The 9,427-nt window shown below is 34.6% G+C and overlaps 1 pseudogene; it reads right to left on the reverse strand.

Annotated features, from left to right (window-relative positions):
• Positions 1–766: 766 nt before the first annotated feature.
• Positions 767–9,427, reverse strand: part of LOC136835832 (diuretic hormone receptor-like) — a 192,675-nt pseudogene continuing 184,014 nt past the window's right edge.

Below are 9,427 nucleotides of genomic sequence, written 5' to 3' on the forward strand. Positions count from 1 at the left end.
ACCGATGGTAAATACGTTTTATTTGACAATATTTACAACACATTTTTCAGTGACGTTTGTGGCACTTGTCATGATGACTTGTCAGTATGACGCTTCCCAAATCCATCCATTAGAGCCCATAATTCTAGACAGAGTCGTTCTGTTATACCTACGATTAATATATGGCACTTGTCTTGATTTGTCACAACTACTGTACGTTCTCAGGTCTTTCATAAGGGCACCGCGTCCTTCAGTGAGTATTTAGAATAATGAAGTTTAAGATGTTTTATTGGCAAGATTCAGAACTATTAATGTAATGACTTGTGGCTCTTGTCACAGTAACGTGATTCTGCAACGTTTCCAAAAGCATCTATTAGACTGATTACAGTACCGAGTGTTTAATGTGTTTATGCAACATGCCATTATTAATATATTCTAATTGGCAAAATTTAGAAGTCTCCTTTCATGTTGCAAGGGTTGATTGTCGCTCTGACAGTTCCAGAGTCATCCATTAAAGCATCGAATCTTTTAATGGCATTATTGAAAATACCAGTGAATAATACGTTTCATTTGGCAATATCTAGACGTCTATTCAGAACTTGTAGTAATTGTCGCAATGACTGTTCCAAAGTCATTAATTAGAGCTCTGATTCTTCGGTTAAACAGTTGTAGCTGTCATTATTTATAAGTATTCCTTCACTGACTTCTGGTACTTACCACAGTGAATTGTCCCTACGATGATTTTGAAATCACCCATTACAGCACCGAGTCCTGATGATTAACACGCTTTATTTGGCAACGTTTAGAACTCTTCCTTTAACGAGTTGTGGGACTTTCCTCAATGACTAGTCGTTGCGACGGATCCCAGGCATTAGAGCACCGAATCTTTAATGGAGGACTTTGCTTCTAGTGTGCTGGCGCAAGATTGGGGCAGACTGGCCGTGGAGTGCCGAGGGTTGAGATGGTGTGGCCCCGGCTGGAGGGTGTTGCATCCGTTGGTAGCGAAGCTGGTCATTATAGTCACCTCGGAGCACAGAGACTCTCTCTTTCCTCCAAATATTCTCCGGCCATAACTGGAACAGAGAATGAAATGGCCAGTAAATTAAAAAAGAAACGCTGAAAATACTTTTATTCGGAAGAAAATCCCCAATGACATCATTTAAATTTTCGGAATAAACCGACGTAAAATTATTTGTTAGAGAAAGAGTTAAGAGTTGAATGGTCAATGTTTTTCGTTTCCTTAGATAAAGGCTACTCGGCTGCATTGCTCATCCTCCGTGTCTTTTCTTAATTAATCTACTGTTTCAGGGGAAAGAAATTGACAGTGTTGTTGTGCCGCTTTTAACAACCATTTGCTTGACTGAATGTTTGCTATTGGGCGTGCTTTCTGTCAGTTAATTTTGATAGCTCTTCATAACCTGTTCGTTGCTTTCCTGCTAATTCTGTGTGGCACTTCTTACTTAATTTGTTGTACGAGTCTGTACGATACGAGTTTTATTCACCAGTACTGGTAATTTTAAATAGCAATACATTTGCATTTAATATTTCACTCCATAATACACTTATCAACCACCTGATTTTACCTTTGATTTTCTTCCTTATTAAAAATAATGCAGCGACAAATGATTATTATAAGGAAAGAAATCACAAGTCAGTGTCTGGTAGTTGATAAGTTTAGTACGAAGTGAAATAACAGATGTACTCATATAATGGATTTCTATATAAAATTGCCTGTATTAGTGAATAAAAATCTTACTGACTCGAAAGACAAACGACGTAAGAATTGTCAGAGATAATCAGCGGGGAAGCAGCGAACACACCTATGTAAGGTTAGGATGAAATGATAAAATTACCTGACAGAGAGCACGTCAGGTAACAGTCATCCGGCCAAGTAAATGGTTGTTAAGAACGGAACAAAATTGTCAAGTTCTTCATTCTGAAAGGTTAGATTTATGAGGAAAATATACGGAATGAACTATGCAGTTGAGTAGTCTTTGTAGCATAAGGGAAGAAAAATATGACAGTAGTTTTAGGCTTTGAGGTATTTTGGAAATATAGGATGTTAAAAAATTCCAAGTCATAATCCGAAAATGAGAGGATGTTCGGCTTGAAGAAAACATAGAAAACCCCTTCAGAAGCATAAATACCTTACAAAATGATTCGAAACAGCAACAGACGTAGCATCAGTATGAATGATAATAAACAATTACACGTTTCATTTAACACATTTGTATCAAAATTTGACAGCCCATGTGATGATGAATTTAATGAGATCATTCAGTTTTATGTCTCATGCCACAATACCTGCTTTGGAAAAACTGTTGTGAATTATGGAAACCTGTTTTTGATGGGGAAACGCAGGATACTTTGTCAAAATTAATAGAATATATATTCAGTCAAAAAGAATATTCCAGCAATGTCTCGTTTTCCCTTCATATATTTAGTTTATTTTTAATTTAGCTTAAAAGCTAAAAAAAAAAAAAAAAGGAATTTCACGCCAAAATACTAGTTGCATCAGTAACGGTGATATTAAAAAATGACTCATAGTAGTACTGTATAACAAAGACCACGTGGCGGTAAAGTAAAATATAAGAAAAGATGAACTCACGAAGCTGCACAGATCTTCATGCTGCAGCACACATATGCATTTCATTCAGAAGCAGAATGAAAAGAAAACCCTTTACTACTCGGGGCTTTCCTGAATAGAGAAGTCACATTCTCTCCTCATCTCTTATCTGGTACTTATGAAAAGAGATTGGCCTCCTCAAGAAATCTCCAGCAATGAGGCATGAAAAAAGTGACAACTTGTGAAACAGAAATATTTGAAAGAAAGAGAAACGTGTGCGTTGGGTCATCACATATTAGCGGCTGTTCGTTAATGATCCTATCTCTGCATTAATTCTTTCTCGCAGTTCCAGGGAGCTGATTTGAGTTGCTTATCATATCTGGCGTCTCAATGACTTTACAAAGAATTCTCCAAGTAATATTTGTATGATGCTTTGATAAGTATCTTGAGTAACTGTCAGATTACAGTAGGTTTGCTGTTATATGATTTTCTCCCTCTTGGGAGAGTTCTTTTGAATTTTTACCAGTTACATTGCTTTTCGTTTATACGCGACTAAAATTTTAATGGCTCATATATTAAATTAATAGATTTATTTTCTATTGTAAATTAATGATCAAACTTTGTTATATTTACCTAAAACCCATTTAGCAAAATACTAGTTTATAATATAAATGGGATGTTTAAATTTGGAACCACGTAATTTTCACAGGAGAGTTATAAGCATGGCCGCATTTGAAATTCCTCCATAAATACATATTGGCTTTGAGTTACTAATAGCTCAGTGATAGTTAAATTAATTTGAGATAGCGCCAGCTCTCTTACTATAGAGTTACCAAGTTTTTGGTTTTCCCAAAAATAATTTTAAGAAGGTATTTAAACAAACCTGGAACATCCCGTCTTTGGCCGCGGAGAGCCATCCCTAGCATGTCTGATGGATGCGCTGCGCGGATCGACCAAGGCCTCTCTCAGTCTTCCATCTCTCTATGTGATGACGGACGCTATTTTGCACCTCGCTGTTCAGGAAGCAGAAGAACACGGCCACCCAGAAACCCTGAAGATGAACATATACGTGACCATATAGCATACATATGTTTATAAATGCATACACTCATACATATGTTTATAAATATATTTATTCATACATATATATATATATATATAATATATATATATATATATATATATATATATATATAATATATATATATATATATATATATATATATATATATATATATATATATATATATATATATATATACAGTATATATATAATCAGTAAGTTACAAACGTCTTTAATATCAATTGTATCTACCTCGGAAATAATATATTTTTTCATATGAGATGTTACCGAAGGATTTTTTTTTTTAGTTGATAATAAGTTCGTCGTCCCGTGGGCGACGAACTTATTATCAACAAAAAAAAAAATTCTTCGGTAACATATATGAAAATACATTATTTCCAGGCAGAGCGAATTGATATTAAAGGACGTTTGTAGCATACTGATTGTGTATATGAATCACGGTGATGTGATAAAAATTCATATATATATATATGCAGATAGTTTTTGTCTTTAACCTCTTCACTCCTTAAAGGAAAAAGGCTTCGTGAGTTGCATTTTCGAACTTGAAAGCCTGATATGCTATCCAGTTTTTGGAGCAGCTATATCCATGCATGGTATATCGTAACCTGAACTAACCTGCGTGGAGAGCAGGATTGCCTGAACGTGTTCGAGCTCCTTCGGCAGGGCGATGAGCAGCATGTAGGTCAGCCCCAGGAGAGGAATCAGCACCAGCAGCGCCTTCGTCGCTTTCCGATATCTCTGGGTTTCGACGTTATTGGCGGATCGAAGCTTCGTTATCAGTACCTGTGTGGTGATAGGATTGATTCTAGAGAGAAATCGGCATTTCTGTTAACCCATGTCTTTATCAAAATGATTTCTTTGAGTTTAAGGTTCTCTTTTCCAAAGTTGCAGACTTAACACTAATGCTGATAGAATTAATTCATTTTTAGTTTTCTGAAAAGAAAACTTTTGTGCCGGCTTTGTCTGTCCGTCTGCACTTTACTTTTTCTGTCCGGGCTTTTTTCCGTCCGGCCTCAGATCTTAAAAACTACTGAGGCCAGAGGGCTGCAAATTGGTTTTTTGATCATTTACCCTCCCATCATCAAACATACCAACTGCAGCCCTCTAGTCTCAGTAGTTTTTATTTCATTCAAGGTTAAAGTTAGCCATAATCGTGCGTCTGGCAACGATAAAGGATAGGCCACCACCGGGCCGTGGTTAAAGCTTCATGGGCCGCGGCTCATACATCATTATATCGTGACCACCGAAAGACGGATCTATTTTCGGTGGCCTTGATTATACGATTTACAGAAAACTCGATTGCGCCGAAAAAACTTCGGCACATTTTTTACTTGTTCATTGGTTTTTTGGGAAAATCCAGACAGTTAACATAGAGTTAGTTATTTCGCTTTTCTGTGTTGCCCTTAAATCACCTTTCTTGTTAGCACGTTTACAGATAATTTTTACATTTTTTTCCCTCTAGAAAAGCTGGCCTTATGTCAACCATCTGCTAGTTTCATATGTCTGTCGACTTAGGTCCCTGTCTTTTGAACATATTATAAAACTGCATTTCTAGAGAAACAAGGGGAGGGAAATAAACATATATTCATCCATATTTCCTCGTCGTTTTTTTTTATTCTGTAGCATTTTACACGTAAATAATTATTGTATTTTGTCTAGGTTTCCCTCTAGAAAGACCTTTGTTTTTTTTTATTTGATAGTTCAAAATTGAAAGTCTTGCGTTTGCTCTTATTCGGAGAAAAACAAAAATACAAACATTGCCTAGTTAAGGTATAAATATATGCCTATTAATAAGAAATTAAACAGCTAAATATGTTTCTGTTGTAAGTGCCTGAGGAGGTTGTGAAGATTTATCAGTCACTTGGTTGTAACATCCACTAGTATCGTTGCCATCATAAAATCGAATATTGCCATTGGACACCATTTTGTTCTACAGTAAGTGGAAATTGAATCTTATGGAGTAATTATCTCATTATATGTCCAATTAACCTGATTTTTTTTAGCGTGTTTATGTCGATTCTATGTTCAGATCCCACACGAGTAGAATATTTTTCTTAATTTCCCTCGAATTTTCAGGACTCGATAGAGAGTGTGTCCAGAAATATTAGTGTTTAAAAAAGTGAAGAGGTTTTTGTAAATGATCGTAATTCATGGAATTGGCGAATATGACTGTTAGGCACTAAATATATCTGTATATACTCGTATTTGTGCAAGTAAAGTCCAGCATATCTGAATGAAAGCTTACTCCCAAAACCTTCGAGGAAAAATTTCAGGTCCAAATGAAAGTTGTGAGTCATGGTCGGAATTTGTCATCGGCCAGAAAAATTCTTAGTAAAAGTTTCACGTCCACGTAAAAGTTTCTTATGTCATTGGCCGAATTAGTCCTCCTCCATGGCCCAGATGAGATATCCGAAATCGATATCCGTCCAGTGAGTCATGTTTTTCAAACGTTGTTTCAAAGTCAAGAGGTGCAATTCGTGCTTGTTCAGGCGTGAACCATTCTCTTATTTTGGAAGAATGAAGCCATCTTCGCCCTGTTTGTGGTTGATTCATTCGATGGTTGTGGCTGGAATTGAAAATATTCGTTCTCCTGTTTAAGGCGTTCATCGTGTCGTTTTGTTGTAGCTTCGTTTCTTCTGTGTCAACCCGGTAACCTGAATTACTAGAGGGCTTGCGTTGTGTGCATCTCTTTTCTCTTTCTCACTACAGTAACACCCACAAACACGCCAACTTGGAATGCTAAAGGTACACCAGTGACGAAAGTTAGCAGTATTAAATAAACGTTGTCAAGTAATAATCAACGAAAATACGTGGTGAGAGTTTCATGAAATTGCACATACATTATGAACGATAATAATATAAAAAAATTACAGAACTTAAAAATTAAAGGGCTGTAAAAAAATTTGATGAAAAGTATTGTTTTTCCACATATACTGCATATGTGCAGGCTCATAAAAAAAAGACCAATTTTCCATCCAGGTTGGTGATTAGCTGTTAATTCTGCCTCACAAAGTACAATGAATCAGAATATCTTGATGTCCTTAAACCACTGTTTGATACCATTTCAGACTAAAATTCAAATAATAATGTGATATACAGGTTTAGAGTGATTCCATGGTTTTTAGTTCCGATATACTGTTAACTCGGTACTCAATGATGATTTGTAAGAATTTTTGTGTATGGCCAAGACAGCATAAACTACCATTCCTTAAGAACATTATCATGGAGATAAATAAACTATAATTAAAAGATTATAAGCTTTAATTCAAAGGGAAAGTTTTGAAAATTTGGGGGAATCCCCTCCGCCAGTATTAAGTAATCCAGGCGCTTCGGAAGCAAAATGTTAAGTAATAATATTCACTACAATAAACATAATTTAGATGTTGTAACGACGTAATATTTATTCGGCAGAGAAACGAAAAAGTAAGCACTCATCTTTGTAGAGTGAATGAATTGGTGCCATCGATCAAATGTACTTTGGAGAGGGAGAATAAAAGTAGTTTTCGCTTCTTGGATTGCCATACACGTAGAGGTAACAATTACTTTAAATTTAGGATGTAAAGAATATCTGCCAATATTGCCGAATGTATTTTTATATTAATGAAGTAAATAATTCGGTATTCACATCAACGTCTTTAAGAGCATTGCGTGCACGTATCCCTGCATATGTCTAACATGTGGTATCTCATCATTTCACAACTTCGTCCTGCTTTGGGTTTACCTGCAAACGGGCATCACTATCACTTTCATGTCAACAGTTTTCCTCGAAATTAAACTGACTTCTGTGTAAACAAGTTAGAGAAGAGAACACTAAAAGCTGCTGAGTTAGAAACCATTGGTTTATGTTTTCATATATATATACATATATATATATATATATATATATATATATATATATATATATATATATATATATATATATATATATATATATATATATATATATATATATATCATGGTAGTGCGAGTACCTTGCTAATTCTAAATTATGGTGAGTAAGGTATTGTCCTATGTAAATGACAGCCACACTGCAGTTAATTTTGATGTTACAATACTTTTCATGATTATCTTGGTCGAATACAGATTTATATTTAGTTTGAAGAAATAAAAGTAGGGGTAACTCAGTATTTGCAAAATTACAATACGGTGCAATTTAGTTGCAATGAAGCAAGTTGCAGTCATTGCAAGGCTATAGCTTTGAATGCTTGGGTGACGCTATAAGGGACACAAAAAAGAAATAACAGTATCCTGATATCGCATTAGACGACGCAGTGAGAACAGCGTAAGAAGACTTTTCATGATTCCAATAACAGAGAAGCTTACTCGTATTGCCACACAGTAATAACTTTCGAGTTATTTCCATTTACAATGAAAAAAGGCTTTCATAAAGAACATTCCTAACAATGGCGAGGGATTTATACATCAAATGCTATGTAAGTCGTGATACAAATCCTATGTTGGTCAAATTGGAACATTATCGGAAAAACGAATTGAACACCATAAAAATTTGTAAGATATGTATAGGATAACGGTGCAATTTTCATTCATGTTAGGGAAAACAGCCATGCTGCTAATTGGATAGGCGCTGAAAAATTGGTTTATTCTAATGTTTTGTAACGAAGTAGAATGGTCAGATTCTGTAAAACAAACTCTGATGAAAAAATGAATATTAGCCTAGGAATGTATAAAGTTGATAGGTTTATGTCGAAATAAATTTATAATATTAGTTTTCTTTTAAGAAAAAATTGTTTAAGCTCTGATGTCCTTTCGCAAAAACACGATTTCTATGCATACTCCTTTCTTATTATAAAGGAGGTAACTCTTTTTTTTCCTTTATACTTCATTTTGTTTCCTGATATCAAGTGTCTTTAAATGTCTGTACGTTCGCTTATACCGCGTTTTTCCACCGTCGGAAGAATTGATATAGATTTCTTCTATTATATACAAGTCCTGTTGAAGACGACTAGGAAGACGAAATTTAAAACCTGTTAGGAGTCATACTTGTTTCATTCTACTTGTTATATGTTGTTACATACACACACACACACACACACACACACACATATATATATATATATATATATATATATATATATATATATATATATATATATATATATATATGTGTGTGTGTGTGTGTGTGTGTGTGTGACTGTGGTCATAAGTCACTGTACATAGTTGTTTCTAAACCAGGCAACGGTTCGAATCTCGCTGGTGACGATGCACTACGCTATTATGATGTCTCTTGGATGTAATTATTCCCGAAGTATAGCGAATGGATATTAAACGATATTTGTGGCTTTAATATTTATGAATATAAATACATACATACTGTATATATTCTAATATACAATGCCTTTCAACTTCTACATTCTTTGTAATACATCCAGACGGAAGAAATACATACTGTACCATATTCACAAGGAGGTCACGTTGCCGATGGATATATATATATCCAAAAAAAAGCGCGAATATTCGTAGTTATTATATATATATATATATATATAAATATATATATATATATATATATATATATATATATATATATATATATATATATATATATATATGAGTCAGTATTTTTATTTCTGTTCCACACGTGATTGTTTGTTGATTATTTCTATTATCAGAAGGGATAATTCGAATGAAATGCTTGCTGTCAATTGGGTCATTGCTGAGGATAGAAAAAGGAAACTGTCTCCTCAGAAATACACAACTTTTAAAGTGACCAAATTCATACAATAATTTTGAACGCAATATAAAAGGCAAGATTCAGAGAGACAGTAATAGAGAATTAT

Source organism: Macrobrachium rosenbergii, chromosome 55 (genome assembly GCF_040412425.1).
Source record: "Macrobrachium rosenbergii isolate ZJJX-2024 chromosome 55, ASM4041242v1, whole genome shotgun sequence".
NCBI classification, from domain to species: Eukaryota; Metazoa; Arthropoda; class Malacostraca; order Decapoda; family Palaemonidae; genus Macrobrachium; species Macrobrachium rosenbergii.